Here is a 20,344-nt window from a genome sequence, read left to right on the forward strand (position 1 = left end):
TGCCGAGAATTTGAGATTGCTTATCACATAGTGAAAGACAACTGATATAATAACTATTATTTCATAGGTACTATGTCCTATATCCACAATATCTCATCTAACCAACACAATAATCCTGTGTTAGCATACTTTATTATCCCCATTTTACACATGAGAAAATGAGAATAAGAGAGGTAAAGTAACTAATCCAAAACACACAATGCTGTAAAATTCTAGAATCAGACACATTTAGCTTTGAAGTTAGATTCCGTCACTTACTGAATATAGTATCATAGGCATAATATAATCTCACTGGAACTCAGTCACATATATAATAAAGATAATGCTTAAGTTCTTCTCACTGTACTTCTAATGGCTGTTGGGAGGACTAAATTAAATAATGTGAATGACCAAATAATTTAATAAATTAGTGAGTTTTAATTTATGTCACCTCTAAATTAGGCCCTGAGATAAAGACTTGGTGTGGGTAGTTTAGGAAGCACATGTAACAAAGTGGGGGAAATGAGGTGGAGAATGAGAAAAGTGAATAAAATGATTAGGTTACTATTTGGGGAAATGGGCTCAATCCCACAAAGATAGGTATATGTGGAATATGTATCAGATGGTCAAGTAAGTTCCTATCAGGCCCAACCCTTTCACAAATAACAACAACAAACCCCAGACCGAAAAAAAAAAAAAAAAAAAAAAAAGAAAAGTCACTGGAAAGTGAACCAAAAAAGTGAACAAGTGGATTTTAGAAGAATCAAAACTTGGAAGAAGGTTCAAAAGAGATGAGTTTCCCATCATTATAGATTTTATCCTGAGGGCAGGGTAACATTAGCACTAAACAGTGTGCCTAAAATCTAATACAAAACAGTCTTTCTGGCCTGAAAATCAGAGGATGCAATTTAGAGCAGCCACAGATCCTGGTAAGTTGGGACAAATAAGTCAACCAGAAAGGAAGAGCCCTGAATTCCATTTATAAACTCTTCCCAAGTCTCTGAACCACACATGAATGGGGTGGAATCCAATACCTCAGCTAAGGACAAAAGGAATGAACAAAAAACTTGAGCTGCTGCCCAAGAAAAAAGTGTTTACAGTTTAAATTTGGCCAGTTAATTTTCCACTTAAAAATATGATTAACAATCTTTGGAGAAATATAGAGTATTCACTACATAACATTCTACAATGTCCAAGATATAATCCAAAATTGCTCAATTTATAAAAAATCAGAGAAGTGTGGCCCATTTTCAACAGACAAGATTATTAACCAAGACCAATCCCAAAATGATCTAGATGTTCAAATTAGCAGACATGAATTTTAAAGCAGATTTTGTAGTTCTGCTCATTGAAATAAAAGAGAATATTCCTGTATTAATAAAAACAAAGAATCGCAGCATAAAAAATAGAAACTATTTTTTTTTAATTTTTTTTTTAACGTTTATTTATTTTTGAGACAGAGAGAGACAGAGCATGAACGGGGGAGGGGCAGAGAGAGAGGGAGACACAGAATCGGAAGCAGGCTCCAGGCTCTGAGCCATCAGCCCAGAGCCCGACGCGGGGCTCAAACTCACGGGCCGTGAGATCGTGACCTGAGCCGAAGTTGGCCGCTTAACCGACTGAGCCACCTAGGCGCCCCAATAGAAATTATTTTTAAAAGGAACCAGAAGAAAAATCATGAACTGATAAAAATGCACTTTTGAAAATAAAATCTCAATGAGCAGGCTTAACATCACATTGGATGTGATAGAAGAAAGAATAAGTGAACTTGAAGATAGGTCAATAGAAATTATCCAATCTGAAGGACAAAAATTTTTTTGTTTTATATTATCAAATCTCAAAACACTTTAGGACAATAACAGAAGTCTAACATACATGAATCAGAATCCCCAAAGGGAAGCACAGAAAGAGAAGGGGAGAAAAAATATTTGAAATATAATGGCCAAAATCTTCCAAATTTAGTAAAGGACAAAAATTTACAGATTCAAGATGCTCAACAGGAGAAATGCAAAGAAAACCACACCCGGACACATCATAGGCAAGCTGCTACAAAGCAATGATAAAGAGAAAAATTTTAAAGCAGTCAGAGAAACAATGATACATTGCCAATAGGGGCATAACTATTTGACTATGAACTGAGTTCTCATCAGAAACTTATAGAGATCAGAAGACAGTAAAACAATGTTTAAAGTGCTGAAAGAAAAAAAAAACTATCAATTCATAAGTCTATATCTTTCTTGATATACTTGAAAATGTCTTTCAAGTATAAAGTTAAAATAAAGATATTTTCATGTAACAGAAAACTGAAAGAACTGTACTACAAGAAATGCAAAAAAAAAAAAAAAAGCAAAACTAAATTTCTGTGGGCTAAAAAAAAGTGAAACCAGTGGAAACTCAAATCTTCAAGAAGAAATTAGGAGCTTCAGAAATGATTACTTATAGATAAATATAAGAGACTATTTTTCTTCTTTTAAAACATAGGACTATTGGGACACCTGGGTGGCTCAGTCAGCTAAGCATCTGACTCTTGATTTCAGCTCAGGTCAAGTTCTCACAGTCATGAAATGGAGCCCCATATCGGGCTCTGTGCTGACAATGCACAGCCTGTTTGGATTCTCTCTCTCTCTGTCTGTCTGCCCCTCGCCTGCTCATGCTTTCTCTGTCTCTCAAAATAAATAAACATACATTTAAAAAAATGACTCTCTTAAGCAAATATAATATTGTCTTGTGCAATTTACAATATATGTAGATGTAAATCTTACAACATCTGTAGCATAAAAGATTGAAAAGGATCTATAAATTTGCATGGGTACTACATTTTTTTTAAGTTTTAATTTATTTTCTTTGAGAGAGAGAGAGACAGCGAGTGTGGTAGGGGCAGAAAGAGCAAGAAAGAGAGAATCCCAAGCAGGCTCCATGCTGGAGCCCAATGTGGGGCTTGATCTCACAAACCATAAGATCATGACCTGAGCCAAAACCAAGAGTTGAATATTCAACCAACTGAGCCATCCAGGCACCCCGGTTTTGACATTTTTATGTCAAGCAGATACCTATATATCATGACCTATTTACATAATATATATATATGCATATATATAATATACATATATATACATATACATATATAATGCAAAGAGTTCTAGCCAAAAAGTTGATAAGAAAATAAATTTTTTATACATTTTATTTAATGTTTATTTAAATTTTTTTTTATGTTTATTTATTTTTGAGAGAGAGAGAGAGTGTGTGAGCAGGGGGAGGGCAGAGAGAGAGGTAAACACAAAATCTGAAGTGGGATCCAGTCTCTGAGCTGTCAGCATAGAGCCCATCATGGGGCCTGAACTCACAAACCATGAGATCATGACCTAAGCTGAAGTCGGATGCTAAACCGACTGAGCCACCCAGGCATCCCTTTAATGTTTATTTATTTTTCAGAAAGAGAGAGAGAGTGAGAGACAGAGTGCAAGTGGGGGAGGGGCAGAAAGAAAAGCAGACACAGAATCTGAAGCAGGCTCCAGGCTCCAAGCTGTCAGCACAGAGCGTGATGCAGTGCTCGAACTCACAAGCTATGAAATCATGACCTAAACTGAAGTTGGATGCTTAACCACCTGAACCACCCAGCAGCACTAAAATAAAATTTTTTTAAATATTCAAATAATCAAAAAAAAGCAGACAAGGAAGAACAGAGGAATAATAGAGAACACAAACAGAAAATAATAAAATAGCATCCCTAAGTCCAACCACATCAATAATTACATTAAATGTTAATGAACTAAATACTCCAATTAAAAGGCACAGCTTGCTAAAATGAATAAAAAAGTAAGACCCAACAATCTTCTGTCTACAGGAGATATACATTAAATATAAAGGCACAGGTTGAAAGGAAATGGAAGGAAAAGATATGCCATACAAATAATAATCATGAGAAGACTAGAGTGGCTATATTAATATTGGACAAAATAGACTTCAAAAAGCATCCCACCAGAGAACAAGGAAGGTAAAGTCACCTCTGCTTTCACTGGAACAAGCACTTTTGGTACAGAGGAAAGTGCTCAGAAAGAAAAACAGTGATAGACATAGTGTCAAAAACTGTGTGCTGCTGTAGGTGAATTTAGTTGAGCCAAGGGGATGTGAAGAGGCTATCAGTGGCATCTACTACAAAGTGAATGAATAAATCAATTAATAAATAGTGGTCTCATAGCCATTGCAGTATACAATGAGTTGTATAGAGACAGTGCTGTGGCAAGTGAGAGCCAGACAGGCACCTGGTGACTGTGCCTCACTGAGGAAAATAAACATGGACAGAGGAGATCCTTAGAAGCCAAGAGGCGAATGTCATCATGTGCATTTTTTTATATGAAATTTATTGTCAAATTGGTTTCCATACAACAGCCAGTGCTCATCCCAACAGGTGCCCTCCTCAATGCCCATCATGTGCATTATTTATGCAAACTCTGGGGGGAGCACAAGAGGAAGAACCCAGATGCTTCAGTCAGCTTCTCAGAGTTTCTAAGAAGTGCTCAGAGAGGTGGAAGACTATGTCTGCTAAACAGAAAGAAAAGTTAAAGAAGACATGAAAAAGGCAGACAAGGCCCATTACAAAAGAGAAATGAAAACTTATTACCTGCCCCCCTTACAGGGGAAACAAAAAAGAATTTCAAGGATCCCAAGGCACCCAAGAGGTCTCCTCTGGCCTTTTTCTTGTTTTTTTCTGAGAATCACCCCAAAATCAAAGGAGAACATCCTGGCCTATCCATTGGTGACATTGCAAAGAGACTGGGAGAGATGTGGAATAATAACACTGCAACAGATGACGAGCAGCCTTACAAAAAGAAGGCTGCTAAGCTGAAGAAAACTATGGAAAAGATACTGCTGCATACTGAGCTAAAAGAAAACCTGATGCAGCAGCAAAAATGGAAGTCATCAAGGCCAAAAAAAGTAAGAAGAAGAAAGAAAAGGAGAAAGACAAGGAAGATGAAGGAGATGAGGAGAAAGAAGATGAAGAAAATGCAGATGAAGAAGATGATGATGATGAATAAGTTGGTTCTAGTGCAGTTTTTTTTTCTTGTCTACAAAACATTTAACCCCCTTGTACACAACTAATACCTTTTAAAGAAAAAAAATTGAAATGTAAGGCTGTGTAAGATTTGTTTTTAAACTGTACAGTGTCCTTTTTTGTATAGTTAACACACTACCAAGTATGTCTTTAGGTAGCCCTGTTCTGGATGTATTTTCAGCAACCACTAACTTTGGTACAGTACAGGGGTTAAAATCGGTATGGAAATTTAAAGCAGGTTCTTACTGGTACATGGTAGAAACTACTTATGTAGGGAGATGGTAGTTTTTTGATCTTCAGTTGTCTCTGATGCAGCTTATGTGAAACAATTGTTGTTCTATTAACTGAATACCACTTTGTAATTACAAAAAAAATGTTGCAGCTATTTTGTTGACATTTTGAATGTTTCTAAATAAATACAAATTTTTATTAAGAGAAAAATAATGGTCTCAGCAAAATAAGACAAACAGAAAACTTTTCTGCTACAAACATTTAGAAATAGTAGACAAATGTAATAAACATTTTTTAATGCACAGTCAAGTTCCACAAAAAAGGACCAGAAACAAAAAATCCAAGTGGCAATCAAATGACCTGATGCTACAGCTAGAGGGAAGGGAAGGAAATTTGCAGGTGGACAAGAATAGATTTTACAACTCAGCAGGGTCTTGACTTAATTGATTGACAGAAAAAGTCCAGGTCCCATAGTTACAAGATGGTCTCCTTTCTACTAACAGACATTCTTGACCTCTCATTCATTCTTTAAAGCCCTACCCAATTGGGAAAAGATTCTGTGTCTGTCATGTTTCTTTCTACTATAAGCAATGAAAACTGAGTTGCGAATGGGGAAAAGTGAGCGAGGAGGAAGAGGGAATTCCTGACTATGTAAATGAGACTTAAGGCCTTCTTTCTGGATTCCACACTCAAATGATGTCAATATGACCTGTTCTTGATCCATCTCTCAACTTTTCTTTCCTGTATGTTGCTTTCTACATGGAGATTTATTCCACCTCATAGCAAGATGGCAATCAGCATCTCTAAGCTTACTGTTCTACTGCTTCTTGTCCAACAAATAAGAAAGCTTCTTTTTCACTGTAGACAAACAAAACTTCTGACTCTGTTTAGTGTAAATGGGTGACATGCCCATTCCTAACCAATCACTTCAGAGATGTAATATTTTGGGGGAAGGGAGAATGCAATATTTTGATTTTCCAGTTAAATCATATTCCCACTCCTAGAACACAGGATGGAATCACCCACTTAAGCTATTGTAGGAGATACTTTGGTACCCCCTTGTCCCTCTTCTTATTTCATTTTCAGCTGTGATAGAAACTTCTGTGCATGCTGAATCCACCCCTCCTCAACCACCAGCCCCATGTTTCTCTACTTTTCTGCCCACTGCTTTCTAAAGTTTGAAAAGTTTGCTCAATCCACACACAGGCACAGGCCAAAAGGGCAGAGGAATTAATGTCCCTGGTGGCAACATTCAATCAATCAGAGATGAGGATAGAAAATAATTACAGATATTACAAACCTCCAGTTCCCCAACCTTCTATCCACTTGGGACAGGTCAAGCCTTACCATCTACTCTAAAGAAATTCCTAAGAGTCTTTTACACTTTCTGGCCAGAGTGCCAAAAGGTGACAAAACTTGGATACTGATTCAGCTCCTTTTTTTCCCCTCTCTTCCTTTTTTTTTTCAAAAGTAATACAAGTTTTAGGGCATCTGGGTGGCTCAGTCAATTGGGCATCCAACTTTGGCCCAGGTCATGATCTAGCAGTTAGTGAGTTCAAGCCCTGCACTGGGCTCTGTGCTGACAGCTCTGAGCCCAGAGCCTGCTTCAGATTCTGTGTCTCCCTCTCTCTCTGCCTCTCCCCTGCTTGCACTCTGTCTCACTCTCTGTCTCTCAAAAATAAATAAGCATTAAAAATTTTTGTAATAAAAAATTTTTAAAAAGTAATACAAGTTCAAATTCATCAACTCTTTATTCTTCTGAGAATTACTTCCATAAACAATACCCTGCCACCCTTTAGCTACTTGTACATCATGTACCGCCTCCCAAAGTTTCTGTCCTCCTCTCTGTCAGAATTAGTTTTGAGTACAAAGGCTCTATTCAGGTTACCTTGATTTTATTACCTTTTGATTAATATCCCCAACCAAAAGCTCCAAAGCAGTACAGTATAACATTATCTTCCATTCCCCTCTCCAACCTTAGACTTTATGTTGTATAGGATCCAGAGAATGACCATGAGCACAAACAGTACAGGAATTTGTATTGTTTTCTTAACCAGTAGCCAACTTTAATCTATTCAAGAATCTCTTTCACCTACCCCAAAACATTCTATACTTCTTTTGTTTGGTTAAAATCCCTCTGTAAGAAAAATGAACTATTGGGACCTCATGAAGATAAAAAACTTCTGCACTGCAAAGGAAACAACAAAACTAAAAGGCAACCGACAGAATGGGCAAAGATATTTGCAAATGACATATCAGACAAAGGGCTAGTACCCAAAATCTATAAAGAACTCACCAAACTCCACACCCGAAAAACAAATAATCCAGTGAAGAAATGGGCAGAAGACATAAATAGACACTTCTCTAAAGAAGACATCCAGATGGCCAACAGGCACATGAAAAGATGTTCAACGTCACTCCTCATCAGGGAAATACAAATCAAAACCACACTGAGATACCACCTTACACTGGTCAGAGTGGCTAAAATGACAATCAGGAGACTATAGATGCTGGAGAGGATGTGGAGAAACGGGAACCCTCTTGCACTGTTGGTGGGAATGCAAACTGGTGCAGCCGCTCTGGAAAACAGTGTGAAGGTTCCTCAAAAAATTAAAAATAGATCTACCCTATGACCCAGCAATAGCACTGCTAGGAATTTACCCAAGGGATACAGGAGTGCTGATGCATAGGGGCACTTGTACCCCAATGTTTATAGCAGCACTTTCAACAATAGCCAAATTTCAACAAGAGCCTAAATGTCCATCAACTGATGAAAGGATAAAGAAGATGTGGTTTATATATACAATGGAATACTACCTGGCAATGAGAAAGAATGAAATATGGCCTTTTGTAGCAATGTGGATGGAACTGGAGAGTGTGATTCTAAGTGAAATAAGTCATACAGAGAAAGACAGATACCATACGTTTTCACTCTTATGTGGATCCTGAGAAACTTAACAGAAGACCATGGGGGAGGGGAAGGAAAATAAAATAGAGGGAGGGAGCCAAAGCATAAGAGACTCTTAAAAACTGAGAATAAACTGAGGGTTGATGGGGGGATGGGAGAGAGGGGAAAGTGGGTGATGGGCATTGAGGAGGGCACCTGTTGGGATGAGCACTGGGTGTTGTATGGAAACCAATTTGACAATAAATTTCATATTAAAAAATTTTTCTAAATAAATAAAATGAAAAATTATCTTTTTTTCGTGAAAAAATAAAAATAAAATAAAATAAAACAAAATAAAATAAAATAAAATCCCTCTGTAGGAAACATTCCTGCTTCAAACGTGTTAATCTCCCTCTTTAACCAGAAAAATGTAAACAATCTCTTACCAAACATTTTCTTGCATCTTACATTTTCTGGATCATAGCCTAATCCATCAAATGTATGGGTATGTAAGCTTGTTAAGAATGACATATCTGTGCTGCCAGCTTTGGGACTAGATCAACTCAAGGTCCCAAAGAAGTTCCCACTGAGTATATTCCTTCTGCTAACTTAAACACGCAAGCTGCACCAAACTGCACTTCACTCCAATACCATGCTAATACCAGCATGGTTATATCTCATGTCTCAAAAGTTAACTTGTGCCCAGGTTTTTGTGTGTACTATCACAGGAACAGATGGCACTTTCCTCCTCCAACACTGCTAGATAATTCCTACTAAAGTCATTCCTTAGAATAAACTTCTACCAGCATAGAGCACAATTCCCGAACAATTACTTAAGACAAAAGAAACACTTTCTGGGTAAAGAGGATTGGGAGATATAGGCTTCCAGTTATGGAATGAATAAGTCATGGGAATAAAAGGTATAGCATAAGAAATACAGTCAATAATACTGTAATAGCATTATATGATAACAGATGGTAGCTACACTTGCAGAAAGCATAGCATGATGTATAAACTTGTCAAATCACTATGCTGTACACCTGAAACTACTGTAACATGCATCAACTATGCTCAATAAAAAGAAAGAAAAAAAAAGATTTTCTAATTCATTGTCCCAGCACATTGTGACAAAGGTAAAATCATGACTCTTGTGCAAATATGTACAATAAATATGTATCAAATATTTCACTTAACATACTAATTAATGAGAGAATTATTAAGATGTTACAACCAGTTCAAAGGAGAAGCCAAAGAGCAGGCATCCATATAAGCAATCAAGAATGCTGAAATGGGGGCACCTGGCTGGCTCAGTTGGTGGAGCATGCGACTCTTGATCTCAGGGCTGTGGCTTCGAGCCCTACGTTGAATGTAGACATTACTTAAAAATAAAGTCTTTTTTTAAAAAATGCTAAAATGAATTCACTAATAGATGCAAAATTGACCTCTACTAGAAAAAAAAAATTTTTTAAGTTTATTTTAATCACCCAGTACTCACCACAAGTGCATTCCTTAATTCCTATCACCTATTTGACTTATCCCCTCACCCACCTTCCCTCTGATAATCATTAGTTTGTTCTCTTTAGTTAAGAGTCTGTTTCTTGGTTTTTCTCTCTCTCTGTCTCTTTTTCCCCTTTGCTCATTTGTTTTCTTTCTGAAATTCCACACCAGTGAAATCATATGATACTTGTCTTTAACTGACTTGTGTCAGCGTTATATTCTCTAGCTCCATCCATGTTGTTGAAAATGGCAAGATTTCATTCTTTTTTTATGGCTGAGTAATATCCCACTGTGTGTATAAACCACATCTTCTTTATGCATTCATCAGTTAACGGACACAGGGCCTGCTTCCATGTCTTGGCTATTGTAAATAATGCTGCTATAATGCTGCATCATAGGGATGCATGTATACCTTTAAATTAGTGTTACCCATCTTCTTTGGGTAAATACCCACTAGTGTGATTGCTGGATCATAGGGTAGTTCTATTTTTAACTTTTTGAGAAAACTCCATACAGTTTTCCAGAGTGCTTGCACCAGTGGGCATTCCCACCAACAGAGCAAGAGGGGTTTTTTTGTTTTGTTTTGTTTTTCTTCCACATCCTCACCAACATCTGTTGTTTCTTGTGTTTTTTATTTTAAGCATTCTGACAGGGGTGAGGTGATAGCTCATTGTTGTTTTGATTTGCATTTCCCTGATGATAAGTGATGTTGAGCATCTTTTCATGTGTCAGCCATCTGTCATTTTTTTTAATTTTATTTTTTATTTTTTTAAATTTACATCCAAATTAGTTAGCATATAGTGCAACAATGATTTCAGGAGTAGATTCCTTGATGTCCCTTACCCATTTAGCCCATCCCCCCTCCCGCAACCCCTCCAGCAACCCTCAGTTTGTTCTCCATATTTATGAGTCTCTTCTGTTTTGTCCCCCTCCCTGTTTTTACATTATTTTTGTTTCCCTTCCCTTATGTTCATCTGTTTTGTCTCTTAAAGTCCTCATATGAGTGAAGTCATATGATTTGTGTCTTTCTTTGACTAATTTCACTTAGCATAATACCTTCCAGTTCCATCCACATAGTTGCAAATGGCAAGATTTCATTCTTTTTGATTGCCAAGTAATACTCCATTGTATATATATATAAAACCACATCTTCCTTATCCATTCATCCATCGATGGACATTTGGGCTCTTTCCATATTTGGGCTATTGTTGATAGTGCTGCTATAAACATAGGGGTGCATGTGTCCCTTCAAAACAGCACACCTGTATCCCGTGGGTAAATGCCTAGTAGTGCAATTGCTGAGTTGTAGGGTAGTTCTATTTTTAGTTTTTTGAGGAACCTCCATACTGTTTTCCAGAGTGGCTGCACCAGCTTGCATTCCCACATCCGTATGTCTTCTTTGGAGAAACATCTGTTCATGTTTCCCATTTTTTAATTGGATTTTTTGGATTTTGGGTATTGGGTTTTATAAGTTCTTTATATATTTTGGATACTAAACCCTTTATCGGATATGTCATTTAAAAATATCTTCTCCCATTCCACAGGTTGCTTTTTGGTTTTGTTGATCATTTCCTTCACTGTGCAAAAGCTTTTTATTTTGATGTAGTCCCAATAGTTTATTTTTGCTTTTGCTTCCCTTGTGTCAGGTGACTTATCTAGGAAAAAGTTGCTATGGCTAATGTCAGAGAAATTACTGCCTGTGCTCTTTTCTAGGATTTTCATGGTTTCAGGTCTCACAATTAGGTCTTTAATCCATTTTGAATTTATTTTTGTGTATGGTGTAATAAAGTGGTCCAGGTTCATTCTTTTGCATGTTGCAGTTTTCCCAACACCATTAGTTGAAGAGACTGTCTTTTTCCCATTGGATATTCTTTCCTGCTTTATCAAAGATTAATTGGCCATATAATTGTGAGTTTATTTCTGGGTTCTATACTCTGTTCTGTTGATCTATATGTCTATTTTCATGCCAATACCATACTGTTTTGATTACTACAGCTTTGTAATATAACTTGAAGTCCAGAATTGTGATGCTTCCAGCTTTTTCTTTTTCAAAATTGCTTTGGCTATTCAGGATCTTTTGTGGTTCCATACAAATTTTAAGATTGTTTGTTCTGGTTGTGTGAAAAATGCTAGTGGTATGTTGGAAGGGATTGCATTAAATCTGTAGATTGCTTTGTGTAGTATAGACTTTTTAACAATATTTTTCTTCAAATCCATGAGCATGGGACATCTTGCTATGTCTTTGTATCATCTTCAGTTTCTTTCACCAGTGCTGTATAGTTTTCAGAATACAGGTCTTTGAACTCTTTAGTTAGGTTTATTCCTAAGTATCTTATTACTTTTGGTGCAATTGTAAATGGGATTATTTTCTTAATTTCTCTTTCTGATGCTTCATTATTGGTGTATAGAAATGCAACAGCTTTTTTAACATTGATTTTGTATCCTGTGACTTTACTGAATTCATTTATCAATTCTAGCAGTTTTTGGGTAGAGTCTTTTGGGTTTGCTAGATATAGTACCATGACATCTGCAAAAAGTGAAAGTTTTACTTATTCCTTACCAATTTGGTTGCGTTTTGTTTCTTTTTATTGTCTGATTGCTGTCGCTAGGACTTCCAGTACGATGTTGAATAAAAGTGCTGAGAATGGACATCCTTGTCTTGTTCCTGACCTTAGGGGAAAGGGTCATGGTTTTTCCCTATTGAGGATGATGTTAGCTATAGGTTTTTCCTATATGGCCTTTGTTACATGGAGGGTTTTTATCAAGAATGGATGTTGTACTTTGTCAAATGCTTTTCTGAGTCTATTGAAATGATCATATGGTTCTTATCCTTTCTCTTATTGATGTGACATCTTGTTTGATTGACTTGAAACTATTGAACCACCTTTGCAACCCAGGAATAAATCCTACTTAATTGTGGTGAATAATTATTTTATTAATTGTATTAAATTTTTAAATAGTTTTTTATTATTGGATTCAGTTTGCTAATATTTTGTGGAGGATTTTTGTTGTTTACATTCATCACAGATAATGGACTGTAGTTCCCTTTTTTTGTGGTGTCTTTATCTGGTTTTGGTATCAGGGTGATACTGGCCTCATAGGATGAATTTGGAAGTTTTCCTTCCCTTTCTACTATTTGGGATAGTATGAGGAGAATAGATATTAACTCTTCTTTAAATGTTTTGTAGAATTCATATGTGAAGCCATCTGGTCCTGGGCTTTTGTTTGTTGGGAGTTTTTTGATTACTGATTCAATTTCTTTGCTGGTAATCAGTTTGTTCAAATTTTCTATTTCTTGCTGTCTCAGTTTTGGTAAGTTATACATTTCTAGGATTTTATCCATTTCTTCTAGTTGTCCAATTTGTTGGCATACAGGTTTTTTTGTAATATTCTCTTATAATTGTTTAGATTTCTGTGATGTTTGTTGTTACTTCTCCCCTCTTATTTGTGATTTAAAAAATATATTTGAATTGCTGTTTTCTAAAATTGCAGAGTTGTGAAATCGCTCATTTAAAGAAAATAAAAGGTGGGGGTGCCTGGGTGGCTCAGTTGGTTAAGTATCCAACTCTTGATTTCAGCTCAGATCATGATCTCATGGTTTGTGGGTTCAAGCTATGCATGGGGCTCTGCACTGACAGCATGGAGCCTGCTTGGGATTCTCTCTCTCTCTCTCTCTCTGCCCCTCCCCTGTGCTCACTCTCTCCCTCTCTCTCAAAATAGATAAATAAACACTATTTAAAAAAGAAAAGGTGAAAAACCCTGTAGAAAAAGATAACTTGGGAAGGTACACTAGACAACACCTAGTATTTATTGAAAATAAACCCAGTAATCTCTTTTTTTTTTTTTGCCCAATTCAAAGATTTTCTCTAACGATCTCCCTTGCCCCCTTTATAATCATAATAATCTCAAAATTTATTTTTGTACACATAAAAAAGAGCTAGTCTCAGTAGTTTTGGCTTAATTATTTATAAAGATGCAACAAGTATTAATTAACCTTACAGGCCTCCTTGAGATTGCTTCACAAATCTGTAGTCATATGGTATTGAACAGTACTAAGACCACCACATTAACTTCTGCCTGGAAGTTTTCATAAGGAATCTTGAACTGAACTTCTAAAAGCCTCTCTTTTGCTATCCTGAAACTATGAAACAAAGCCCAGGAAATTTTTTTTTTTTACCACATTACACCTGCAGTATCTATGAGTTCGGTGAATCTCTTTCTTGAGGTCCCAAATATTATCTTAGGTTCCCGGCCTAAGTAACCTTCCTTATCAACTATGACTTAGGATACTATAAACTAGGCACAAAGCTAAGTTTCCTTGGAGGGTTTTGTAGGCATTTCTTCCATAAATAAAGTTAACTTATTTTCCTTAAAGTGGCTTATCATACTTGATTAAGTAAGCATCATTTTCAAAAATGACATTCTAGCTAGGGCCTTTGTTGCATAATTTGTCTAATTACATTCTGGTAAAGAAGAGGATGGGGGTGACTGGCTGGCTTATTTGGTAGAACATGTGGCTATTGAGCTCAGGGTCATAGGGTCAAGCCCCAAGTTGGGCATGCAGCCCACCTAAAAAAAAGAAAAAGAAGAGGATAGTCTTCTTCTTTTTTTTTTCTAAGTATGGTCGTTTATTTATTTATTTTTAAGTAATCTCTGTGCCCAATATGGGGCTCGAACTCATGACCCCAAGATCAAAAGTCACATATTCTACCAACTGAGCCAGCCATGCACTCCAAGAGAATAGATTCTTATCAAATACATGCAAACAATATTTTTCCATGAAAAGTAAGGAGATTCAGTAAAGTTTTTATTGCATTTTTTAACCTTATTTTATTTTTTTGGGGGGGGGAGGATATAAGTCATATATATGCTATTTCAAAATATGCGATTCAGCAGCTCTGGATATTCACAAAGTTGTGCAACCATCACCACCATCTAATTCCATAATACTTTCATCACTCCAAAAAGAAACACCTTATCTATTAGTACTTGCTCTCCTTTTCCCTCACCTCCAGCCCCTGGCAACAACTAATCTGCTTCTGTTTCTAAATATTGCCTATTTTGTACATTTTATATAAATTGAATCATATAATATGTAGCTTGCTCTGTCTGACTTTACCACAATATTTACCATAATATTTTCAAAGTTCATCTTGTTGTAGCATGAATCCATATTTCCTTTTCATGTAGCTGAATATACCATTGCATAGATATACTACATTTTGCTTATCCATTCATCAATTAATGGACATTTAGGCTGTTTCTACTTTTTCACTATTATGAATAACACTATTATGAATACCTGTACCCAAGTGTTTGTATGTACAGTTGTCTTCATTTCTCTTGGGTATATACCTAGGGGTAGAATTTCTAGGTCATTTTATAACTCTATGTTTAGCTTTTCAAGGAATTTCCAAACTGTTTTCCAATGATGCACCATTTCACATTCCCACCAGCAGAGCATGATGGTTCCAATTCCTCTATATTATCACCAACACTTGTCATTATCTGTCTTTTTTATTATATCCAGTGAGTGTGAAGTGGTACCGTATAGTAAATCTGATTTGCATTTCCCCAATATTGATGTTGATCATACTGAACATCTTTAATAGCCATTTATATATCACATTTGGAGAAATATCTGTCTATTCAGATCTTTTGTCTATTTGTAATTGGGTTGACTTTTTATTGTTGAGTTGTAAGAAAATTTTTATACTCTGGATAATTAGACCTTTATCAGATGTATGATTTACAAATATTTTCTCCCTTTCTTTGGATTGTCTTTTCACTTTTTTGGGTCCTTGAAATCACAATCAGTTTTAATTTTGATAAACTCCAACTTAGGTATTTTTTCTTTTATTGCTTGTGTTTTTGATGTCATATCTAAGAAACCATTGCCTAATCCAAAGTCATAAAGATTCCCTACCTATGTTTTCTTCTACTAGTCTTATAGTTTTAGTTCTCAGTAAGTTTTTAATTCAAATAGGGTGTCCATGAGGATCAGATATCATTTTTAAATATTTCATTTCATTTAACTTACAACAGCACAATCTAATAAATTATGAATTAGAGATAGGGCTAACCCTATCTTTAAGAAGAGAGATAAAGAGTTTCCTCCTATGTCCAGTAAGTAGAACATGAAAACAATGATATTCTATTATTTCATTTAAAAACAAAATTTCTCGTTTGAGGGGAGGAAGATGGCGGCATAGGAGGACTCTGGGCTCACCGCGTCCTGCTGACCACTTAGATTCCACCCACACCTGCCTAAATAACCCAGAAAACCACCAGAAGACTAGCAGAATGGATTCTCTGGAGCCAAGTGCAGATGAGAGGCCCACGGAAGAGGGTAGGAAGGGCGGAGACGTGGTGCGCGCTACACGGACTGGCGGGAAGGAGCCAGGGCAGAGGGGCAGCCCGCTGGCCAAGCAGAGACCCCGAGTCTGGCTGGCAAAAGTGGAGGGGTCGGACGGAGAGTGTTCGGACAGCAAGCGGGACTTAACATCTGGAAGGTTATAAGTTAACAGCTCTGCTCGGAGAGCAGGAGGTCTGGAGGACAACAGGAGGGAGAGTTGTTGAGCCCCGGATGACAGAGCCCAGCTTGGCGGGGAACAAAGGCGCTCACCAGCGCCATCTCCCTCACCCATCCCCCAGCCAAAATCCCAAAGGGAACCAGTTCCTGCCAGGGAACTTGCTTGCACCTCGCTAACACCCAACGCCATGCTTCTGCGGATCCATCCCTCTGGCAGGTCTGACTCACTCCCGGTGCCGCAGGGCCCCTCCTGAAGCAGATCACCAAAGGAAAAGCGAACTGAGCCTGCCCCTCCCGCCCCTGTGCACCTTGCCCATCCACCCCAGCTAATATGCCAGATCCTCAGCACCACAAGCCTAGCAGTGTGCAAGTAGCCCAGACGGGCCATGCCACCCCACAGTGAATCCCGCCCCTAGGAGAGGGGAAGAGAAGGCACACACCAGTCTGACTGTGGCCCCAGTGGTGGGCTGGGGGCAGACATCAGGTCTGACTGCGGCCCTGCCCACCAACACAAGTTATTCAAGAGGGCAGAGGGGAAGTGCCCTGCAGTTCTATCCAAAATGACGAAATGGGAGAATTCCCCTCAAAAGAATCTCCAGGAAATAACAACAGCTAACGAACTGATCAAAAAGGATTTAAACGATATAACAGAAAGTGAATTTAGAATAATAGTCATAAAATTAATTGCTAGGCTTGAAAACAGTATAGAGGACAGCAGAGCATCTATTGCTACAGAGATCAAGGGACTAAGGAACAGTCAGGAGGAGCTTAAAAATGCTATAAATGAACTGCAAAATAAAATGGAGATGACCACAGCTCGGATTGAGAGGCAGAGGAGAAAATAGGTGAACTAGAAGATAAAATTATGGAAAAAGAGGAAGCTGAGAAAAAGAGAGAGAAAAAAATCCAGGAGTATGAGGGGAAAATTAGAGAACTAAGTGATGCACTAAAGAGAAATAATCTACGCATAATTGGTATTCCAGAGGAGGAAGAGAGAGGGAAAGGTGCTGAAGGTGTAGTTGAAGAAATAATAGCTGAGAACTTCCCTGATCTGGGGAAGGAAAAAGGCATTGAAATCCAAGAGGCACAGAGAACTCCCTTCAGACATAACTTGAATTGATCGTTTGCATGACATATCATAGTGAAACTGGCAAAATACAAGGATAAAGAGAAAATTCTGAAAGCAGCTAGGGATAAACGTGTTCTAACATATAAAGGGAGACCTATAAGACTCGTGACCAATCTCTCTACTGAAACTTGGCAGGCCAGAAAGGAATGGCAGGAAATCTTCAATGTGGTGAACAGAAAAAAATATGCAGCCGAGAATCCTTTATCCAGCAAGTCTGTCATTTAGAATAGAAGGAGAGATAAAGGTCTTCCCAAACAAACAAAAACTGAAGGAATTCGTCACCACTAAACCATCCCTATAGGAGATCTTAAGGGGGATCCTGTGAGACAAAGTACCAGAGACATCGCTACAAGCATGAAACCTACAGACATCACAATGACTCTAAACCCATATCTTTCTATAATAACACTGAATGTAAATGGACTAAATGTGCCAACCAAAAGACATAAGGTAACAGAATGGATAAAAAAACAAGACCCATCTATTTGCTGTCTACAAAAGACTCATTTTAGACCTGAGGACACCTTCAGATTGAAAGTGAGGGAATGGAGAACTATTTATCATGCTACTGGAAGTCAAAAGAAAGCTGGAGTAGCCATACTTATATCAGAAAAACTAGACTTTAAATTAAAGGCTGTAACAAGAGATGAAGAAGGGCATTATATAATAACTACAGGATCTATCCATCAAGAAGAACTAACAATTATAAATGTCTATGCACCAAATACAGGAGCAATTATATATACATTATATATATATATATATATAAAACAATTACAAACATAAGCAACCTTATTGATAAGAATGTGGTAATTGCAGGGGACTTTAACACTCCACTTACAGAAATGGATAGATCATCTAAAGACAAGGTCAATAAAGAAACAAGGGCCCTGAATGATACATTGGATCAGACGGACTTTACAGATATATTTAGAACTCTGCATCCCAAAGCAACAGAATATACTTTCTTCTCGAGTGTACATGGAACATTCTCCAAGATAGATCACATACTGGGTCACAAAACACCCCTTCATAAGTATACAAGAATTGAGATCATACCATGCAAACTTTCAGACCACAATGCTATGAAGCTTGAAATCAACCACAGGAAAAAGTCTGGAAAACCTCCAAAAGCATGGAAGTTAAAGAACACCCTACTAAAGAATGAATGGATCAACCAGGCAATTAGAGAAGATTAAAAAATATATGGAAACATATGAAAATGAAAATAACAACAATCCAAACGCTTTGGGATGCAGCGAAGGCAGTCCTGAGAGGAAAATACATCGCAATCCAGGCCTATCTCAAGAAACAAGAAAAATCCCAAACAGAAAATCTAACAGCACACCTAAAGGAAATAGAAGCAGAACAGCAAAGACACCCTAAACCCAGCAGAAGAAGAGAAATAATAAAGATCAGAGCAGAAATAAACAATATAGAATCTATAAAAACTGTAGAGCATATCAATGAAACCAAGAGTTGGCTTTTTGAAAAAATAAACAAAATTGATAAACCTCTAGCCAGGCTTCTCAAAAAGAAAAGGGAGATGACCCAAATAGATAAAATCATGAATGAAAATGGAATTATTACAACCAATCCCTCAGAGATACAAGCAATTATCAGGGAATACTATGAAAAATTATATGCCAACAAACTGGACAACCTGGAAGAAACGGACAAATTCCTAAACACCCACACACTTCCAAAACTCAATCAGGAGGAAATAGAAAGCTTAAACAGACCCATAACCAGTGAAGAAATTGAATCAGTTATCAAAAATCTCCCAATGAATAAGACTCCAGGACCAAATGGCTTCCCAGGGGAGTTCTACCAGACATTTAAAGCAGAGATAATACCTATCCTTCTCAAGCTATTCCAAAAAATAGAAAGGGAAGGAAAACTTCCAGACTCATTCTATGAAGCCAGTATTACTTTGATTCCTAAACCAGACAGAGACCCAGTAAAAAAAGAGAACTACAGGTCAATATCCCTGATGAATATGGATGCAAAAATTCTCAATAAGATACTAGCAAATTGAAGTCAACAGCATATAAAAAGAATTATTCACCATGATCAAGTGGGATTCATTCCTGGGATGCAGGGCTGGTTCAACATTTACAAATCAATCAACGTGATACATCACATTAATAAAAGAAAAGATAAGAACCATATGATCCTGTCAATCGATGCAGAAAAGGCATTTGACAAAATTCAGCAACCTTTCTTAATAAAAACCCTTGAGAAAGTCGGGATAGAAGGAACATACTTAAACATCATAAAGCCATTTGTGAAAAGCCCACAGCTAACATCATCCTCAGTGAGGAAAAACTGAGAGCTTTTTCCCTGAGATCAGGAACACGACAGGGATGTTCACTCTCACCGCTGCTGTTTAACATAGTGTTGGAAGTTCTAGCATCAGCAATCAGACAACAAAAGGAAATCAAAGGCATCAAAATTGGCAAAGATGACGTTAAGCTTTCACTTTTCGCAGATGGCATGATATTATACATGGAAAATCTGATAGACTCCACCAAAAGTCTGCTAGAACTGATACATGAATTCAGCAAAGTTGCCGGATACAAAATCAATGTACAGAAATCAGTTGCATTCTTATACACTAATAATGAAGCAACAGAAAGACAAATAAAGAAACTGATCCCATTCACAGTTGCACCAAGAAGCATAAAATACCTAGGGATAAATCTAACCAAAGATGTAAAAGATCTGTATGCTGAAAACTATAGAAAGCTTATGAAGGAAATTGAAGAAGACATAAAGAAATGGAAAGACATTCCCTGCTCATGGATTGGAAGAATAAATATTGTTAACATGTCAATACTACCCAAAGCTATCTACACATTCAATGCAATCCCAATCAAAATTGCACCAGCATTCTTCTCGAAACTAGAACAAGCAATCCTAAAATTCATATGGAACCACAAAAGGCCCCGAATAGCCAAAGTAATTTTGAAGAAGAAGACCAAAGCAGGAGGCATCACAATCCCTGACTTTAGCCTCTACTACAAAGCTGTAATC

The 20,344-nt window shown here is 37.2% G+C and overlaps 1 protein-coding gene across 2 annotated transcripts in view; it reads right to left on the reverse strand.

Moving 5' to 3' along the window:
- Window positions 1-20,344, reverse strand: part of FILIP1 (filamin A interacting protein 1) — a 303,731-nt gene that overhangs the window by 225,130 nt on the left and 58,257 nt on the right. The window lies entirely within an intron of this gene.

This window comes from Neofelis nebulosa, chromosome 6 (genome assembly GCF_028018385.1).
Source record: "Neofelis nebulosa isolate mNeoNeb1 chromosome 6, mNeoNeb1.pri, whole genome shotgun sequence".
NCBI lineage: Eukaryota > Metazoa > Chordata > Mammalia > Carnivora > Felidae > Neofelis > Neofelis nebulosa.